General features: G+C 40.5%; 1 pseudogene; it reads left to right on the forward strand.

The window, feature by feature from the left end:
* The first annotated feature begins 574 nt into the window (after positions 1 to 574).
* On the forward strand, positions 575 to 692 carry LOC124596656 (annotated as a pseudogene).
* Positions 693 to 21,991: the final 21,299 nt, after the last annotated feature.

Here is a 21,991-nt window from a genome sequence, read left to right on the forward strand (position 1 = left end):
CAGGGCGTTAAGCAAGTGAATCTGAGACGGGGCCACGTGACCAGGCAGCCTCAACGTCTCCTTCCAGCCCCCTAAACTGCTCTCTTACAGAACACTAAACACTACTACTTTTTAGTAAGCGGTGCCACACAGATTGTAGATACTTACCTGCCTGAATAAAGAAGCAGTAATAGCAAATGGGTCGGTCGGGAGACCTCAGTGACTTCGAAAGTGGACTAGACAGTGGATTCACTTGAACAACAAACCTGTCAGGTACATTTAACCATTCTAAAGCTGCCCACGTAGTCATCTATTGGTGATGTGACTGTGAAGCGGAACGTTAAGGAACAGCCACAGCTAAGCCAAGACCATCCAGGAGGCCTCATGTCCTGACGGACAGGAATCGTCGAGGATTGCGATGAATGGTTGTGGAAAATCACGTGAAATTGCTAGTGAGTTTCAAAATACTACCAGCAATCCACGTAGTACAATGACTGTGCATTTGGATTTTCGAAGAATGGGGTATAATGGTCGAGCACTCCTCATAGCCCACACATATCCGTAGTCAGTTTTAAGTGTCGCTCTAGGTGCTGTGGGCAACGGCCTTGCCGCAGTGGATACACCGGTACCCATGTGATCACCGAAGTTAAGCGCTGTCGGGCGTGGCCGGCACTTGGATGGATGACCATCCGGGCCGCCATGCGCTGTTGCCATTTTTCGGGGTGCACTCAACCTCGTGATGACAATTGAGGAGCTACTCGACCGAATAGTAGCGGCTCCGGTCAAAGACAACCATCATAACGACCGGGAGAGCGGTGTGCTGACCACACGCCCATCCTAAAAAATGGTTCAAATGGCTCTGAGCACTATGGGACTCAACTGCTGAGGTCATTAGTCCCCTAGAACTTAGAACTAGTTAAACCTAAGGACATCACAAACATCCATGCCCGAGGCAGGATTCGAACCTGCGACCGTAGCGGTCTTGCGGTTCCAGACTGCAGCGCCTTTAACCGCACGGCCACTTCGGCCGGCCGCCCATCCTATCCGCATCCTAATCTGAGGATGACACGGCGGTCGGATAGTCCCGATGGGCCATTTGTGGCCTGAAGACGGAGTGCTAGGTGCTGTAAAGAGAGACGCCACTGGACAGTAGATATCTGGAAACGACTGATTACAAGTGATAGATCACGCTATGGATATTTTTCACAGCGTTGCGTACTGTGTAATGTAGAGGAGCAGTTCAGATATGATGAGTATTTTAGCATGACAATGCTCCATGTCATAAAGCAACATCCATAAGGCAATGACGTGTGTACAATAACAGTTCTGAAATGGCCTGGCATGCTGAGTCCAGACCTTAACAGAACACCTTTGGGATGAGTTCGGCCATCGAATTCGCTTGACACCCACGGTCCAACATCACTACTTTTTCTGAATTCAGCTTATGAGGAAAAATGGGCTGCTGAGCCGTGGCGGCTGGCGCGAGGGTGTTCGACTTGCGTCGCTGATATCGATATTCGAATGTCCTGCTATCTTTGACTGCTCACCCTACGGGTTTTCCGGGTGAACGTGTGACAAGTGAGCCTCCGGTCGGCGTTCAACGAGTCAACTTGTGTTGAAAACAAGCCCGCTTCCCTAACCGCTGTGCATGATGGGCCTCGCCGTGCTCGCCGCCCTTGTCTTATGGCGCGCGCCGAATGTACGGTGCCGACCATTGGGCTCCTTGACGTGCAAAATTATGGTGGGTTCGTCGTCTCACGATGAACAGCTTCCAAGCTCGTAATTTGCGAGCTCCAAGTTACGTATGACTTTTATTCTGTGTTTAACTAAGAAGACTGTTGAAAGTTATTGTGGCATGGGTAGCTGCCGGAGATGGTTCCGAACTTGGTTCCTCAGTGGCTATTTTAAGGAGGCTGGCGTTCTTCATTCCGTTTTCGATCATCCGTGGAGTGTGTGTTTTAAGTGGTTTTCATGCGAATTTTAACTTGTCTTAGGACGTATTGTACGTTTTGGGACTGGCTGCGGTTGTGTAAGTGCCCTGCAGCTGTAGAGTTAATGGTGTAATCATTTGTCACGGCCGCATTTTGTATGTTTATTTAATGTTGAAAGTGCTTTAAGGAAACTGGCAGTGATCTCTAAGTTTCCTGCTAATTTACTGGGAGACGGGTAATGCTAGAGTATTGCTCCATAATAATTTGTGGCGTGCTCATTTTATATTACAATTTGGCTGTGATTTGACTTTGTCTTCATTGCAATCTATTTGTGCTACAGGCCATTTGTTAAGACTGCTCGTACCCTGGCGTCGGCACGGTTATGGATTCTTGTCACGACCGCTCATTGTGGGGCCGGTCGGATTATATATAAATATATACCGCATGCTATGTGACCTCGTGCGCAAGTCGTGGGGAGTGAACGCTCGTTTTGCCTGCTGGCCGCAACGTTATTGCTTCCAAACAGTGCTATGGGCCTTAACGCTGTTCTCTAAAGTTAAGTGCAATTTGGGAATCATTCTGAGTCATTATGTCCGTTAATTAAGTGAGACCACCTTGTTAATATTGGCGTTTCTATAAGTCATTTTATTGCTTATTACTAGCCCTTCTTATTTAACACTTATGTTAATCATTTGTGTATCTTTAATGAACGTGCAACTTGTCATTATTACTGTGTGCAAGTTTTGCGACCTTGGTTGGCCCCCTTTGTATTTTTAGTATAAGCATGCTTCATTGTGGACCTTTATGCGGGCAGTTCAGTTTTATTAAGCTTTAAGAACTCTTTGTTCTTTATGAAGTTGTAGCATTATGTGGCTGTGTAGCTTTCGTTGGAAGTATATAGTGTTATTAGTCTCTTGGGATATGGAAAAACAAGAACAATTGTTTGTGATTGATTATTCATCGTCCCTACTGTCAATGATTTTCGTTGTGGACACAAAATAATTTGATTCTTATTCGTGTTTATGTAATCCAATCAAAGTGAAGATTTGTATATTGCATCAGTAAGAGGGCAAATGTCCGAATTGAAGTTTATAATAACGTCTGTTTTGAGTCAAATTAAAATTGTAAAACAATCGCAAGGTTGTCCATCACCAGTGATCCCGGGCTTCCTATTACATTTAAATAACTGTGGTGAGATTGTAATTTTGATTTCCTAAAGAATTGGGTAGTACCACGGTTCAGCTGCTATTCCTCCACAGACATTTAGACACCTTGCTGAAACTGTTCCCAGAGTGGTTCGAACTACCACTAGAGTGAAAGTTGGACACATCCCATATTAATGTCCAGAAATAGGGTGCTGGATACTTTTGATCAGGTAGTGTTTTATTCTTATAAGTCTCTAAATAGTTAGATATAGTGGGAATTAGTGAAGTTCGGTGGCAGGAGGAACAAACTTCTGGTCAGGTGACTACAGGGTTATAAACACAAAATCAAATAGGGGTAATGCAGGAGTAGGTTTAATAATGAATAGGAAAATAGGAATGCGGGTAAGCTACTACAAACAGCATAGTGAGCGCATTATTGTGGCCAAGATAGATACGAAGCCCACACCTACTACAGTAGTACAAGTTTATATGCCAACTAGCTCTGCAGATGACGAAGAAATTGAAGAAATGTATGATGAAATAAAAGTAATTATTCAGATTGTGAAGGGAGACGAAAATTTAATAGTCATGGGTGAGTGGAATTCGAGTGTAGGAAAAGGGAGAGAAGGAAACATAGAAGGTGAATATGGATTGGGGCTAAGAAATGAAAGAGGAAGCCGCCTGGTAGAATTTTGCACAGAGCACAACATAATCATAGCTAACACTTGGTTTAAGAATCATGAAAGAAGGCTGTATACATGGAAGAACCCTGGAGATACTAAAATGTATCAGATGATTATATAATGGTAAGACAGAGATTTAGGAACCAAGTTTTAAATTGTAAGACATTTCCAGGGGCGGATGTGGACTCTGACCACAATCTATTGGTTATGACCTGTAGATTAAAACTGAAGAAACTGCAAAAAAGGTGGGAATTTAAGGAGATGGGACCTGGATAAACTGAAAGAACCAGAGGTTGTACAGAGTTTGAGGGAGAGCATAAGGGAACAATTGACAGGAATGGGGGAAAGAAATACAGTGGAAGAAGAATGGGCAGCTTTGAGGGATGAAGTAGCGAAGGCAGCAAAGGATCAAGTAGGTAAAAAGACGAGGGCTAGTAGAAATCCTTGGGTAACAGAAGAAATATTGAATTTAATTGATGAAAGGAGAAAATATAAAAATGCAGTAAATGAAGCAGGCAAAAAGGAATACAAACGTCTCAAAAATGAGATCGACAGGAAGTGCAAAATGGCTAAGCAGGGATGGCTAGAGGACAAATGTAAGGATGTAGAGGCCTATCTCACTAGGGGTAAGATAGATACTGCCTACGGGAAAATTAAAGAGACCTTTGGAGATAAGAGAACGACTTGTATGAATAACAAGAGCTCAGACGGAAACCCAGTTCTAAGCAAAGAAGGGAAAGCAGAAAGGTGGAAGGAGTATATGGAGGGTCTATACAAGGGCGATGTACTTGAGGACAATATTATGGAAATGGAAGAGGATGTAGATGAAGATGAAATGGGAGATACGATACTGCGTGAAGAGTTTGACAGAGCACTGAAAGACCTGAGTCGAAACAAGGCCCCCGGAATAGACAACATTCCATTGGAACTACTGACGGCCTTGGAAGAGCCAGTCCTGACAAAACTCTACCATCTGGTGAGCAAGATGTATGAAACAGGCGAAATACCCTCAGACTTCAAGAAGAATATAATATTTCCAATCCCAAAGAAAGCAGGTGTTGACAGATGTGAAAATTACCGAACTATCAGTTTAATAAGTCACAGCTGCAAAATACTAACACGAATTCTTCACAGACGAATGGAAAAACTAGTAGAAGCCAACCTCGGGGAAGATCAGTTTGGATTCCGTAGAAACACTGGAACACGTGAGGCAGTACTGACCTTACGACTTATCTTAGAAGAAAGATTAAGAAAAGGCAAACCTACGTTTCTAGCATTTGTAGACTTAGAGAAAGCTTTTGACAATGTTAACTGGAATACTCTCTTTCAAATTCTGAAGGTGGCAGGGGTGAAATACAGGGAGCGAAAGGCTATTTACAATTTTTACAGAAACCAGATGGCAGTTATAAGAGTCGAGGGACGTGAAAGGGAAGCAGTGGTTGGGAAGGGAGTAAGACAGGGTTGTAGCCTCTCCCCGATGTTATTCAATCTGTATATGGAGCAAGCAGTAAAGGAAACAAAAGACAAATTCGGAGTAGGTATTAAAATTCATGGAGAAGAAATAAAAACTTTGAGGTTCGCCGATGACATTGTAATTCTGTCAGAGAGAGCAAAGGACTTGGAAGAGCAGTTGAATGGAATGGACAGTGTCTTGAAAGGAGGATGTAAGATGAACATCAACAAAAGCAAAACAAGGATAATGGAATGTAGTCTAATTAAGTCGGGTGATGCTGAGGGAATTAGATTAGGAAATGAGACACTTAAAGTAGTAAAGGAGTTTTGCTATTTGGGGAGCAAAATAACTCATGATGGTCGAAGTAGAGAGGATATAAAATGTAGACTGGCAATGGCAAGGAAAGCGTTTCTGAAGAAGAGAAATTTGTTAACATCGAGTATAGATTTAAGTGTCAGGAAGTCCTTTCTGAAAGTATTTGTATGGAGTGTAGCCATGTATGGAAGTGAAACATGGACGATAAATAGTTTGGACAAGAAGAGAATAGAAGCTTTCGAAATGTGGTGCTACAGAAGAATGCTGAAGATTAGATGGGTAGATCACATAACTAATGAGGAAGTATTGAATAGGATTGGGGAGAAGAGAAGTTTGTGGCACAACTTGACCAGAAGAAGGGATCGGTTGGTAGGACATGTTCTGAGGGATCAAGGGATCACCAATTTAGTATTGGAGGGCAGCGTGGAGGGTAAAAATCGTAGAGGGAGACCAAGAGATGAATACACTAAGCAGATTCAGAAGGATGTAGGTTGCAGTAGGTACTGTGAGATGAAAAAGCTTGCACAGGATAGAGTAGCATGGAGAGCTGCATCAAACCAGTCTCAGGACTGAAGACCACAACAACAACAACAACAAGTCTCTAAATAGTTATCAGGCATTGCTTTTTATAAACAAAACATATCATTTTACAAACATAATTGTACACAATCGTAAATTTCGAATAATTCATATACATAAAGTGGTAGTGTATGGCTCAGTAGCTGAGTATTTCGTCCTGGGCAGGAGCAAAGTACAAACACCACGCGCTTCTAGTAAATATTATATCCTTTATATATTTTGCCACAATCTGAGGTTGGATGAATTAAGTTTGTGTGTGTGTGTGTGTGTGTGTGTGTGTGTGTGTGTGTGTGTGTGTGTGTGTGTGTGTGTGAATTCCTAAGGGACTAAACTTATGCTAAAAACAGCACACACACCCAAGCCCAAGGAAGGATTCGAACCTCCGGCGGGAAGGGCACCGCAGTCAGTGACATGGCGCCTCTAACCGCTCGGCCACTCCGCGCTGCAACCCCGTCTGTCTGAAATTCAAGTTCAGCGGCAAACCTGTTGTAATTCTGTCTCTTCTTTACTGTTTTCTCATTATTAAATACTTATTCTTTTTATGATTACACTAGCACATCTTTCCGTACGAAAACAGTAAGATCTGCTATTATTACTTTCGTGTTGGGTTAATGGAACATAGTGGTGAAAAGTACCTAGTTCATTCCATGTTTCACGCATATTGTCGGTGCCGTAATTTTTATAGAGAGTGTACTTCAGCAACTGGTATATATCCTAAATAAATTGTTTTAAAGATTAAGAAAAGAAAGTCTTTAATTACGACACTACAGTCTAAAGGTAAAGTCCGGTCCTAACTTTTTTTCTGTCAGCTATCGTTTTCTTTCACCTATGGCAATCATTTGTGTATCTCGAAAATTCCGGCTATCATCGTGGTTCCGAGACCATGTAAAACCATAAGTCTAAAACTCCCTTATGAGCCATTTCGAATGTCAGAGGAAGAAAAGGATGTGTCACTTCCAGCAATAGGACCTAGCCTACAAAGCACCCTGATGTTCAAGCCAGTCTTCGGGATGTGGCTAAAATAACATTTTACTTGCATATATTGGTTTGGTGCACAAGTTCGTAGCGTTTCTGTTTTGCATGTAGGTATTCAGGTCGTTAGGTATGGGTTTATTTACCTACTGTCAGTTTCTTGTTTGTAGATTTCTGTTGCTGTTTGAGTTGATGCATCGTCATTTTGTCATTTGGAGACAGAGTGGAAGTGTGGACGCTATAAAATGAAGTGCCAAGTGGAGAAATCGGAACATTTAAGACGTATTCTCCTGTCTGATTTGAAGAGAGCGGTGAAAGCTACGGAGGCAGCCAGAAACGTTTGAAACGTGTATGAGGATAATGCCATTGGACAGTGGAGAGAAGAAAATGGTTTCTCCGTGTTCAAAGAGACCTTCAGGGGTTGATGAACATCGTTCAGACGCATTAATTCACACTGATCCACGTCAGTGTACACGAATATGATCAACTTTGATCATTCCACCATAGTGCGACATTCGTATCCAATGGGGAAGGTTAAAAAATCGGGTGTATGGCCCCGAATGCACTAAGCCAAAGTCACAAAAATCGGCGGGTGCCGACAAGTGCACCTCTGCTTGATCATCAATTAGCTCGTAAACAATACAGACCATTCCTATCCTGCTCTGTTGCTGGTGACGAAGAGAAACGGTGTCTTTATGTTAACATAAGGGAAAGAAACGGTTGAGCCCAAATAAAGCAGCAACTCCCTGTACATAGGCCGGCGCGCAGCCACCACAGGTGATGGTATGCATCTGGTGGTGTGGTGTACTACGAACTGCTCCTCCGAGGCGTAAGCATCACTGCTGCCATGTATTGTGAACAACTGAGACATCTTGCAGGCTCAGTCGAAGAACAACGACCAAGAAGACTGCTTGAAGTGATGCTACTCCACCATAATGCCCTCCCGCATTCTGCTAGAATGCCGAAAAACACGATACGGGAGCTCGGTTGCGATGTCACTCCGCACCCACCTTATTCACCTGACTAGCTGGGGTACCCTACTTCGCTCAGGGAGTTAATATAAGATTGTGTAGTAGTAGGAATAAAAGGATAAACTTTAAAATATAAGAGGTAAAACTTTTGTATTGAAAAATATTCCAATTATTTACAGTACTTGTTACTGAACATTTTTTTATTTTGTTACAAATTTTCGAGTTTTCTACTCGAGAGCAAGTCTTTGAGGTTAATGCCGCAATATTTTAAAGTTCGTTCTTGCGCTTTGTTAACTGTAAAACCGTAGGCTAATTAGATTGAACATTTTAGTCTTTTAAATTTGAAATGGCAGTTCTGTAGAGATCAGTAGTATTCCGGAGATAAATAGTGTGTGTTCTTTGTACTTTCCAGTCATAAGTTCGGCTTCGATGATGCTATTCGATATCTGTTTGACGATTATCGTTGGTCCATTTCATAGTTTTGGTGATTTGAGATATCTCAGTAGTACGATCGGAATCCAATTTTAAATCGAAGGCTTGTGTAATGGCATTCCTGGTACTTGCAGAGAGTTTAGAAACCCTGCAGGGAAGTTCACATTTTCTTCAGCGTTTACCGATTTATATATCCTCCCTTCACGGGAAATTTTCTTTTGAATATTAAAGTTGATATATCCGACAATGTTATTTTTAGTTGCCAAAATTGCCCTTTCAAATATCCAGTCCGGATTGGTATAGTTGTGGATAATGTTTGGATAAATTTGGTCGAAGAGACGGTTTTCAGCAGTGACTATGTTGCAGAAATCACTGTTGTGTTTAATGAGGCCGGTTGTCGAGTCAGTAGGATATGTGCCTTCACCTACTTGTAAAAGCTTTTGAGAAAAATGTGCAGTTGTTTACTTTTACAATAGTTCAACTCTCGCTTTTTTTTAGCAGCAGTATTTGATTGTGTGGCCAGAGATGTGATTTTTTTTTAAGCATGCACTGAGCACATCTGCTGGTGTTGATATAGGAACAACTCGAAGTTTTGTCGAAAATCTGCTGTGAGTATGAGTAGAGTTCCTCACATCACTTGAGAGTTTCCTCCCAAGTCTTGTAATATTCTATCTATGCTTTCGAGTGATTTCCTTTGGTCCCAGAAGATGATTTTAGAGTGCTTTAAAAGTTCATTCCGTCCAGGTACTCTTGAGGTTTTATAAATCGGGAATTGTTCTTCGGCTATATTCAAGGGTAAATGTAGGAAGGAATGGACAGTTCATCCTCCTTTCATAAGTGTGGCTGCAGTCCCGGAAGACGCCAGCGCAAGTGGGATGTGTTGCTTAACACATATTTCCGCCAGTAATATATTTATTAGAAACGTTTTTCCCAATGCCGCCTGGTGCGTCCAAGTAAATAATTCCGCCAGTGTTTTCGTCGATCCAGTCCATGATAACGTTGAAAATTCCCTTTTCATTGTCACTGAGGAGTGGTTTGTTGTGAACAATGCACTGAAGTAGTTCGTTGATATAACTTTTTTACTCTGCAATTTCGATGTTTGGCACACTGATAGCGTCTTTTCGTGGTGTTTGCATCCCAAGTTGTACTAAGGTCTGGTTGCCTACTGCTGAACGCCTATCCTATAGGCGAATGAGTGTTTCATTGAAGATGGCGCCATTGATTTCGGTGGTCAGTTCAGGATGAGTTTGTCGGATTTGGTACACTGTCATCACTCACTCTTTCTGAAGGGTTTCTATACCAGTTTTGGATTCGATGAGTTACATGGTTTTCTGTTTTCGCCGTTTCTCATGATAACTCAAGATCTCCTCCTCTTTTACGTTTGGGCATTGTCTAAAATATAAATCAAATCAACTATTTACTAAAAAATGCACTAAGTACACTTTACACACTTTTCCCACTTTATTTTCGATTCACATTCAGTGACTGTACCACTTTCATTACTCACACTTAACTGTTTGTTTCTACTCACTCACTGCACTACTTCGGTTCCACACTTCGCCACTCAGACTGAACGCATCACGGGTCTTGCTTAATAGACTCCTACCAATGGCTAGCCCCACCATTGGTGAATTCCATAACATACCAAAAAGCTTCGAAGAGCAACAATGTTCCAGAACATTCCACAACATTAGAGAGGGTTCTGGAATGTTTTACAATGTTCTGGGATGTTCCGGGATGTTTCTGAGCATTCTGTAACCTTCCCGAATGTTCCAGACTATTCATGAACATTTCAGAACATCCTGGATCACTGTGAAAGATTTCGGAACATTCTGGAATGTTTTCTCCTCTGCCTGTCATTATTCAATGCATTCCCTTAAAACTACTATTTACATGTAGTTATTCTGTGTTGTACTTTTTAATGTATTTATGCCGATATAATCCTATAACCTTGTCATTTCTCCCGTTCTTTAGTAAGTACGCTCCTGGATGCGGTATCCCGTGGATTATGTATGGACCGTCGTAGAGAAGTCTCCACTTAGTATTCCTATGCATCAGAGCTAAGGATTTGTGGTGAGTACGCAAAAGTACAAGTTCATCTTGCTTGTAGTTCAGTCTTTTCTTAGTTTGTTTACTGTAGTGTCCTTTTCTTATCTTACTTTCCGTTTCCGATGTAATGTAGACTTCTCTTAGCTTGTCTTCTAGTGGGATTTCTTCGTGTTTCAACTTCGGTATTGGATTACTCCATTTATTTCTTTCTGCTATGTTAAACACGATTTCCATAGGTGTATAGGTGGTGTCATATATGTTTAGATTATTGTGCACCTCCTCAAATGAGTTCAATAGGCTTACCCATTTGGTTTGCTTATTTGGTATGTAAGTCCTGATAAACCGATTGAGTTTCCTAAATACTCTTTCTGCTGGGCTACCTTGTGGTGCAAATTTACTAATGAATATGGGTTGTATGTTGTTGTCGGATAAAAAATTTCCTCCAACAAAATTCTGTATAGTATGTGGCATTGTCTGATAGGATTTTAACAGGTTTTCCTACATGTGGCATGTAATCGTTCTTAAATCTCTTGATAATGGCATTTGCTGTTGCAGATTTCAGTGCAAATAATTTTACATGTTTGCTAAAAACATCATAAAATAAAAGTATATATTTTGCTCCTCCAGAGATTGTAGGATGAGGTCCAGATATGTCAGTACTAATTATTTCCAATGGTTTGGTAGGCAGTATTGAATGTAGTTCTGTTCTGCGTGACTGGTTACTTGCTTTTGCTTTCTCACATATGGTACAAGTTTTGAGTGTGCTATGTACTTTTCTCCTCATGTTCGTGAAGTAACAGTATGAGCTTAATTTAGAAAAACATTTCTTAGATCCATAATGACCAAAGAGAAAATGTGTATGCCAAATAAGAAATCCTTCATATTCCTGGGGAATACAAACGCACCAGTTTTTACTCAAATTTGTGTCTTCTGTAAAATAATACTCCTCTATCTAGTTTATATCTACTACACAGTGTGTGCTGAGGCTGATCTGTGATAACTTTCCTAATTTTTGACCAGTGAGGGTCTGCCATCTGTAGTGTTTCCATGTTTGTACACAAGTCTTTGTAATACTGAGTATAATTGCTATTCTGCATTAGCAAAATACTGTAATCATGTAGGTTCTCTGGTTCTGTTGTATCCTTACTTAATCCTTGTGGAAGTCGTGATAGTGTGTCTGCTATGACATTATTTGTACCTTTAATGTGAATTATTTCAAATGGATATGCTTGAAGGGAAATCGCCCACCTGGCTAATCTGGGGTGTAGTAATTTACATGATAGAAGAAATGTCAACGCATGATGATCTGTGTATACTATTGTGTGCTTGCCAAAAATATAATAGTTACATTTCTTGAAACTCCAGACTATGGCTAATGTTTCTAGTTCTGTAGTTGTGTAAGATCTTTCACATTCAGTCAAAGTTCTTCTAGCAAATTCTATAATTCTAACTTCTTCCTTACCATCTTTATTTACAACTTGGAAAAGCCCCTAAACCATAGTTGGAAGCATCACAAACTAAACAGAATTCTGAGCTAAAATCTGGGTGGCATAATATGTCTGCATTCATTAGTGCATGTTTCACTTTCTCAAAGCCTTCCTGACACTACTTACTCCAATGCCAAGTCTGGTTTTTCTTAAGTAGTTTGAGTAGATGTGGGTTGTTTAGAAGTGGGTGAGGTAAAAATTTTCTAAAAAATGAGAAAAACCCAATTAGTGACCTTAGTTTTTTTGTTCTGGGTGCTGGGAGGTTCTTCAGTGCATCCATCTTTATGGGATCTGGCCTTATGCCTTGTGCATTTATTATGTGTCCTAGAAATTTTATTTGTTCACAAGCAAACTTAGACTTATATAGATTCACTGTAACACCGCATTCCGTAAATCTGTTTAATAGCTTGTTAAGAATGTATGAATGTTCTTCCCATGTGTGGGTGGCTATCAAAAGGTCATCCACATAGTGTGTGACAGAATGTTTTAAGTCTTCATTCAGTACCGTCTCTAAGGTTGGGATGAAAACATCAGAGCTGATATTCAAGCCAAAAGACAGTACACAAAATTGATAACTCTTTCCATTAAAAGAAAAAGCTGTGTATTTTCTACACTGAGGTTCCAGTCTTGTTTTGCAGAAGGAATTGACCAAATCTAAGGAACTAAAATATCTTGCATCTAGAAATTTCTGCAGTTGCTCTTCAAGGTTCTCAGGCTTAGTTCTAGCAGGTAGTATAATGTGGTTTATTGTCCTAGCATCTAACACAAGTCTAATGGCACCATTAGCTTTCCTTACAACTAATAGTGGGCTGCAATATGAAGATGTGCTGGGCTCAATAATATTACACTCCAGCATCTCTTTTAACTCTTTCCAAACTGCTGTTTTCTGTGAGTGTGGTACACTATATGATTTGTGGTAGAATACTGTATGAGGCTTCACTTCAATGTTATAAGAACATGTGTTGATTACTCCTGGGCTATTTGAGAAAACGCTGGCATATCTATGCAATAGTTCTGCTAGTTCACTTCGTTCATCCTCAGATAAGGCCGATGGTTGCTGTACCTTACTCTGTATAATTGTAGCTGTCTCAAACATGTCTTGCTTAGGTACTGGTGTGCATGTCTCTGCATCATCATGTTGATGTATTATCTGTAACTTGTATCCTGGACAGTGTTTATCATGGGTTACTTCTCTAGATTCTAAGTGCATGGTATACTGATTGCCAAAAACCTTAAAACTACATGTTTGTGCAGGAAAGTCAATTATAGCGTCCTTTTCACACAAGAAATCCAGTCCCAGTATAGCATCACATATTAAATTAGATACAACTAAGAATGCCCAATTGATCGATCCATTCTCTACTTGAACTGGTATATAAACTTGCTTCTTAATACTAATAGGCTCGTTACCTACAGCAGTCAGTATATTGCATCCTTGCACTGGAAACACATCCACTTGTCCATGTTCTTGCATTAAATTGTAAAAATTCTCAGATAATACGCTTACAGCTGCACCAGTATCTAATGTGAGACTTGTAGTTATACCTCCTACTTTTGCTTTAGTGGAAGCAAGTACTAGTATTTTGTGTGATGAACGGCAAATATTGTCATTACTTTCAGTGAGTTCATCTGATAAATTTTGACCATAATTGTAACGTAAGAATGACACAGGTTTATATTTGTAAATACTTCTTACTTTTTCTTGTTCAGTACTTACTGTGTCAGTCTTAAATAATTCTTGTAAATCAAAGTCGCCCCCATAGTATTCCTCAGCCACAACTTGGGGTCAAGCAATGGCTGTCATTAGTTTAAATGTCTGTCTTGTGTTCCGTCAGTCTGTCTTGGTGTAGGTGAGTTATTGTCTACCTCTACTATGTTTACATTCGGATACTGTCTATTCCAGTCACCTGCATTCCTTCCTTGTTGCTGTGTAAAAGTTGCATTAGGTGTCTGTTGTGTTGTGTTCTGTACTGCATTGCTGTGATTCCTTTTCGGCGGTGGCTGTGATTGAGTTTGATGTTGCCATGCGCCTTTCTTTACATTCTGAAGCTGCGGATATGCTGGATATTGCATTCCGTAGTTTGGGTTACTACTGCACCAAATCTGCCCCTGTTGGTTTTGGTTACCATTGTAGCAAAAATTTTGTCGGTTATTTTGCCAGTTTTGGCCATTTTCATAATTGCCGTTTTGTTTATTGTTCCGCCTGCGGTTGTAGCCATTGTCGCTAGGCGAAAATGTGGGGTTAGTGTTCAAGATGGGTGGTTGCATATTAGGTACACTGTTGCCAGCATAATTTGCATTCGCTGCAGGGCCAAATTGCGGCGCAACATATGCTACGGTAGGTGGTGTTTATTGATGAGGTTGGCTATACTGCTTGTTTTGGTTGGAATTACGACTGTCATATTGTTTGTTGTCATGTCGTCTGCTACGCTGATCTTCAAATAACAGAACAGTATCTAGAGCCTGGAGAAAATATTCTATGTCGTATTCCAGTATATGTAACAATTTCTCTTTGATATAGAACGGTAAGCGTGCTTTCAACGCACGGAACAGATCTATAGACGTGACAGGTTCTGACAAGAAATGCGTCATATTTATGTACTTCTCAAAGTAACGTCTAAGATTTCCGTACTTTGGATTAAATGGTTCGGGTTCTACGATCTGTCTCCTTATTGTTTCCTGCACGGTATGTGACCAGAATTTTGACAGGAAAGCATTTTCGAATTGCTGAAAAGTTTGGCATCTGTCTACCTCATTACAGGCCCAAATAGGTGCGTTTACTTGTATATAAGATACTGCAAAATTAATTTTCCTCCTCTCACTCCACGTGCGAGGAAATGCGTCTTTGAAAGCTTTCATGAAAATTACAGGGTGAATGGTTTTGTTGTCTGAAGTAAGAGGTTGACAGGTTCGGTGTTATATAAAACTTTCTTGCTGTCTGTCAGATTGATCTATGTTTCCTCTTCTCGTCCTTCATCTGATACATTTCAGGACAAGAAGACTGTGGGTCAGAATCATTTCCGAAATTTCGGTTTTGTTCTACTTTTCTGTATTTACATCTGTCTGAGTTGTCTGAATAAGTTTCTCTCTTATGTCTGTTACGTCTCGACAATTTATGTCGGTTGTGTGTTTGAATGCAACTATCACTGTGATCTGAATTGTCTGTACTGTCAACATCATGTACACGTTTGTTTACACATATTCTTGCGTGTGCGGCATCAGGTACTTTGCTCGCTTTCGATACAAAATATTCATCTACAGTCTGTGTGACTACTGCCGGTAGGTTTTTCCTAATGCATTCGTCGAGATGTTTGTCTCTTCTGTCAATCCACTCATGAAATTCTTAATTAATTTTAGAAAAACGTCTGTCTCTAATTTGATTGTCTGGTCAATTGTCTTTGTCGTGGTTTCTAAATCTGTCTCTACATGTGTGACACGCTTCGTGATGTCATCATGAGCAGTGACGCACTTTTCTACTTTTGTCGTCACGGTGTCACACGTGCTACTTAACTGTTTGCCATTGGTTTCAAGAACATTGATTTTGGTTTCATTATGTTTTCTAAAACTGTTAGTTTTGAAAATTTCGTGCCCTTTTCATCGATCCTTTTGTTTAAGTCAATCCCAATTTTGGTTAATTTAGCGTCATTATCGTCAAGTTTTTGTTTATTTCTTCAAATTTTTCCGTAAACTGTTTGTCACTGTTCTGTAAACTTGTATTTATCTGCTGAAATTGTTGCATGACTGCATTGATAAATTGTGAGAAATTTACTGTTTGAACATTATCTGCCCCCGGTAAATCGTGAGAATTTACTGCTTGTGATTCAGTTTCCATATCTTGCGACTCTGTGTTACTGTCTGTTGCTACGGCTAGATTGTTTAGGTTCCGTATTTCATTTACTGTTTCGCTTGTTTGAGCATTAGTGTTTTGAGCAAGCGTAATTGGGTTCTGTGCTTCTTCATTGGATACAGAACTTGCAGTAGGCGAACTGTTTATGTTATTCATTCTGTTTGCAATACTACGAGTCGTGATCATATCAATAGCAAAAATGCAATAAAATGTTTTTGAAAATTCAGGAAAGTAAATGCGTGAAATATTTTTAAACTCGTCTCTACAGCAAATGAGTATCTACAATGTTTAGATTGTATGTAACTGTTATTCAAACAATGCATAGAGTTGATCTATTATTGACGATGTATCTACACGCCATGTTGTCTCTACTAAGCTGTGTATCGGCCATATTGCAATAATTATTGTCGTACTTCGAAAACCGGCATAAAATTTTGAAAAACTAATCACACTCAGTAGTGAAAATAACTTTTTTTAAAACTTTTGCAAAACTTCACTATATATCGTGAGTTAATGAAAGATGCGCCAGAGTCAAATGAGGTAGATATGACAAGTCTGTCCTACCTTCTCTGTTGTGGTGATTGTTGTCACAGTCTGACCAGATTTACCATTATGCTTTCTGGATTAAATATTCTTTCCATTCCTTCTTGGTGATTTCTCAGAGTAATGTTTGCGATGAAACATGAAACAAACAAAAATATTAGCTCACAAATAACGTCCTGGCCAACTTGTCGCCAATGTAAATAAATTATGTATATGTATATATTATTATTTTAACGATTGCTCCCCATTAGGAGAGCGATTGAACTTGAATTCGTAATTTCATCTTCGGATGTTTTTCTTCTTTGCTTCCCAAAACCTCCTCATCCTCTCAGAATGCTCCTTCTTCCGTTCCTCTATCCATTTTTTACCAGGCTGACGCGATGTTCTTTCCCCAAACTTCACACTTGTGATTTTATGCCGGCACTCGGTGCGATCTTCGAGATTTTTTATGTTGATCTGCTGTAGATCCCTCTGGACTTCTTTCAGCCATTCTGCCCCACATTTACTCCTTGTTATAATATTGAATAATTTCTTTGCTGTTCTGGAGTCTTCCATCCTGTTGATCTTTCTATAGAGTTCGTTTTGTGGTCTCTTCATCCCAACGCCATTTTTGTTGATTGGACCGTAAATCGTCCTGAGAATTTTTCTTTCCTGCTTTTCTATTTCCTTAATTTTTGAATGACCATCAATCACCATTGTTTCTGCTGCATAGATTGCTTCTGGGAGAATCACTGTTGTATAGTGCCTTAATTTTGCGTCTGTCGAAATGCACTTCTTGTTGTAATGCGTCCATGTTAGTCTGTAGTCTGTAGTTCGGTTTTTTGTGAAATTTCATGTAGTTCTTCCACTGCGTGAATCGCTTCTGATCTGTTGTTGGTGATAATTGCAATATTGTCAGCGAAAGCAAGGCACTTGACTTTAATTCGGTTCTCTTTCTTGATACCAATTTGGATACCCTTTACGTGAGGTTCCCATTCCCTGATTATCTTTTCTAGAACAATATTGAAAAGGATTGGGGATAGTCCGTCCCCCTGTCGGACTCCAGATTTGATTTCGAAGGGTTCTGATACTTCGTCCATAATTTCACTTTGGCCGTTGTTCCTGTAAGTGTCTGTTCTGTGATTTTTCGTGTCTTTCGGTCGATCTCAAATTCTTCCATGGTTTTAAACAGGGTTCCACGGTCCACTGAATCATATGCTTTCCTGAAGTCGATGAATGTAACTACTGTGTTTCTGCATTTCCTCATTTGTAATATTGTCTTTAAGCACCAGATCTGTTCCGCTCATGAGCGTCCTTTTCTGAATCCGGCCTGGTATTCACCAATTAGTGTATCTGCTTAGGATTCTATCCTGTTTAAAAGCGCTTTGGAAAGGATTTTGTAAGCGACTGGGAGCAGGGAAATTCCTCTGTAATTGTTCATGTCTGTCTTGTCGCCCTTTTTGTGTAGCGGGTGAATTAGAGCGCATTTCCAGTCCTCTGGTATCTGCTCCGTTATCCATATGTCTGACATTATGTGGTGTAATTTCTGCCTAAGTATAGGATCGTTTAGTTTCCAGAACTCAGCAATGATCCCATCTTCTCCTGGTGCTTTGTTATTTTTCAACTGCTTGACTATCTCCATAATTTCTTCAAGATCCGGGGCATGTGAGTCTGGGTGTGTAAATACTGGAGAAGAGAAGACAAGTTTTTCTTGGGGTGGTTCGCAGTTGAGGAGGGAACTGAAATATTGGGCTAAGATTTTGCAGTTATTTTTCGTGTTGGTTTCCAAAGAGCCATCGGGTTTCTTGAAGCACAAGCTAGGCGCTTGGTATCCTTGTAAGTTTTCTCTGAAAGTCTTATAAAAATTTCTTGTATTATTTTTGATGAAATCCTGCTGGGTTTCAGAGAGTCTGTTGTTGTCATATCACCGTTTTTCTTTTCTACTTATTTTTGAGGTCTGTTTTTGAGTTTTAAGAAAGTTCTCCCAGTTTTCTTCAGTTTTGTGACTGCTAAATTTTTTCCATGCAGCTATTCGGTTGTCGACTGCCTCATCACAGGTTGCATTCCACCAGCGATGTTTCCTGTTGCGAGGGGTTTGAGGGCTTCCTGAATTTTCTCTGTTAGTTTCTTCCAGTCTGTTGATTTTTCCTGATTAATTTGCATGATGATTTATTCACTGTTGAGTTGCAGATATTCCGGATCTGGTTTGGTACTTTTGGGTGGCCTTTTTAGCATTCTGTTGGGTTGGAATTTTGTTTTTATTTGGAGAAGATGATGATCTGATTCAAAGACACCTTTGCGGGTTCTGATGTTTTGAATTTCTTTTATGTTTTCTTTGGAAATTGCGAATGGTCTATTTGGTATTCACCCTGTCTAAGACTGGGTGATCTCCATGTGGTTAATTTATGTGCAGGTTTTTGAAACTGGGTACTCATTATTTTAAGTCCAAAGTTTCTGCAGAAGTCGATTAGTTTTTCACCATTCTTGTTGGTACGTTTGTGTTTGGTGTGGGGTCCAGTGGCATCTCTGAATTTTTTTTCCTTCCTTAATTGTGCGTTAAAATCGCCTACTAAGATTTTCACATGGTGCCTAGGTACTTTATTTGTTGTTTCTTCTAGTGTTCCCCAGAAATTGTCCACTGTTCCAGAGTAGATTTTATTGTGGTGATTTGTGGGGGCGTGCACATTGATCAGAGTGTATGCTTTATTAGCTGATTTTACTGATAACAGGGAGACTCTTTCATTGGGAGACGTGAAGTCAATAACTGAGTCGAGTACGGAAGTGTGTACGGCGAATCCTGTTCCGAAAAGTGGTAGTTTGTCTCTTACGTTTATGGCAGGTTTGCCCTTGTAGATCCTGTAATGCTCTGTGTTAAAGTGTCCTTCATCTGTGAATCTTGTCTCCTGCGGTGTAGTGATTTTCAGGTTAAATTTTCCCATTGCGTTGGTAAGTTGCTTTAATTTACCTGTTTTAGTGAGGGTGTTCACATTAATTGTACCAATAAAATTTTTACGTTTCGTTTTGAGAGTGTGAGGAGTTTTTGAGAAGCTCCGATTCTTCTCCGCATGGTGTCCCTGATCCCCCAGAATCCGATGATCAGGTGAATCCAGTCTATCGACTGGTGCCTGGGGTAGTGACTCTGTGGCCGTCTTTTCCATCATGCGTTCAAGTTGAATTTTAGTTTTTGTGGTGGTCTCTGTTGAGACCACAGGTATACGACACGATTTTTGAGTTCGAGAAGATTTTGTGCAGCCGCCTCAACTAGAGGAACAGACGCTGGCCACTGGCCGCCAGATGCTGAACAGACACCACTGGGTTTATTGGTTTTTGGTCCGCCCTGGGTATTTCATTTCCCCAGTACCACCTATATCTAGGAAGCTTTCCCCTATCCGCCACCCGGGGAGGCGCCCGATGGGGGTACCAACAACCCCACACGGGATATATATATATATATATATATATATATATATATATGAGATTATTTATATAATTTTAATTTTTGTTGAACTGAATTGAGATAGACGGAAATATTTAAAAAATCTGTGAATATATTTTTAAACCATGATAAGGTGGCATCGGACATATACTTTGAGAATTTTGTCTCCGTAAGAAGGAGATTCGAGGGCCACGTTATTTCTGAGCTAAAATGAGATAAATACTGAAAATACGGTTTACATATAATGTTGAAATTTTAGGATCATGGATTAAACAAATAATGAAATCACAATTAATCATAACTATAATTACTGAAGTGCGCTATGCTACTTACATTGGGAATACAATATTAATCGCTAGTGATATGTTCATTATCCGCACGTCGGTATCTCGTCCGTGTGCAGTGGAAATTTCCTTACATAATAACCAGTATGCGCGAGTATGCGCCCTGCAGTAGGCAGTGACTTTTTATAGAATTAAAGAGTTTAAATTAGAGCGGCCAGTCTAACGCTCGAGGCTCTCCCTCGACTCCATTCCAGAACAGATAACAGAAGAAGTAATAAACAAAAGACTAGACATCCTTTCTGTGTCTCACCAGCGATCACATGCGATCGCGCACAAGATAACTTGCATTGGCTTTCATGCTTTATTAAACAGGGTTCTCTGATTTAAAAAAATAGATTTACATGTTATGGCTAAAAATGTGTCTTTAAAGGGTATTCCTTTCATTGTAAAAAAATTATGACTACCTCCCTAATAGCATGTTGGCAAATTTTTGGAATACAGCTGCGATTCTGTGTGGCGTCGATTCAAGGATCGTTACGAAGTTTTTTGAGTTGTATGGCGCCAGATGTCTATCTACACGTCACACAGTTTCTGTAACTCACGCCTCCCTGTAGCGTCCTAGATGCGTTTTATCGACTTAAGAACAGATGCTAAAAAAAAAAGGCTCTGAGCACTATGGGACTTAACATCTATGGTCATCAGTCCCCTAGAACTTAGAACTACTTAAACCTAACTAACCTAAGGACATCACACAACACCCAGCCATCATGAGGCAGAGAAAATCCCTGATCCCGCCGGGAATTGAACCCGGGAACCCGGGCGTGGGAAGCGAGAACGCTACCGCACAACCACGAGCTGCGGGCCTAAGAACAGATGCATTCGGTGGCCAAGATGTAAACATTAGTTCAGAGACATGCCCCTCAAACCACTGTAATACGGTTTTGTCCCTTGTGACACGGAGAGTTATCTTGAAAGAAGATGATGCAGCCGTCGGTAAATACATCTAGCATGAAGAGTTCTCCGAGTGGTCGACGACAACGTTCACGTAGTCCACAGCTGTCATTACGATCACAAGTCCCTTGGAAGGCAGAGTGCGACCTCCCACCTACCACGGGCCTGTCTCTGTGGCGCGATGCGCGTTACGAGCACCCTTTCGACTTCACAGTGGTGTTTCCGAGCACAACCATCGACCAGGCGTAATTCGATTGGAGTTACGACAAAACTGATTTTTCCAACAGATAATGAGGGTAGCTACTTTTCTGTAAAAATGTTGTTGTTGTTGTGGTCTTCAGTCCAGAGACTGGTTTGATGCAGCTCTCCATGCTACTCTATCCTGTGCAAGCTGCTTCATCTACCAGTACGTACTAACCTACATCCTTCTGAATCTGCTTGGTGTATTCATCTCTTGGTCTTCCTCTACGATTTTTACCCTCCACGCTGCCCTCCAATACTAAATTGGTGATCCCTTAATGCCTCAGAACATGTCCTACCAACCGATCCCTTCTTCCAGTCAAGTTGTGCCACAAACTCCTCTTCTCTCCAATTCTATTCAATACCTCTTCATTAGGTATGTGATCTACCCATGTAATCTTCAGCATTCTTCTGTAGCACCACATTTCGAAAGCTTCTATTCTCTTCTCGTCCGAACTATTTATCATCCATGTTTCACTTCCATACATGCTACACTCCATACAAATACTCTCAGAAACGACTTTCTGACACTTAAATCTATACTCGATGTTAACAAATTTCTCTTCTTCAGAAACGCTTTCCTTGCCATTGCCAGTCTACATTTTATATCCTCTCTACTTCGACCATCAGCAGTTATTTTGCTCCCCAAATAGCAAAACTCCTTTACTACTTTAAGTGTCTCATTTCCTAATCTAATTCCCTCAGCATCACCCGA

This window comes from Schistocerca americana, chromosome 2 (genome assembly GCF_021461395.2).
Source record: "Schistocerca americana isolate TAMUIC-IGC-003095 chromosome 2, iqSchAmer2.1, whole genome shotgun sequence".
In the NCBI taxonomy this organism is placed as follows: domain Eukaryota; kingdom Metazoa; phylum Arthropoda; class Insecta; order Orthoptera; family Acrididae; genus Schistocerca; species Schistocerca americana.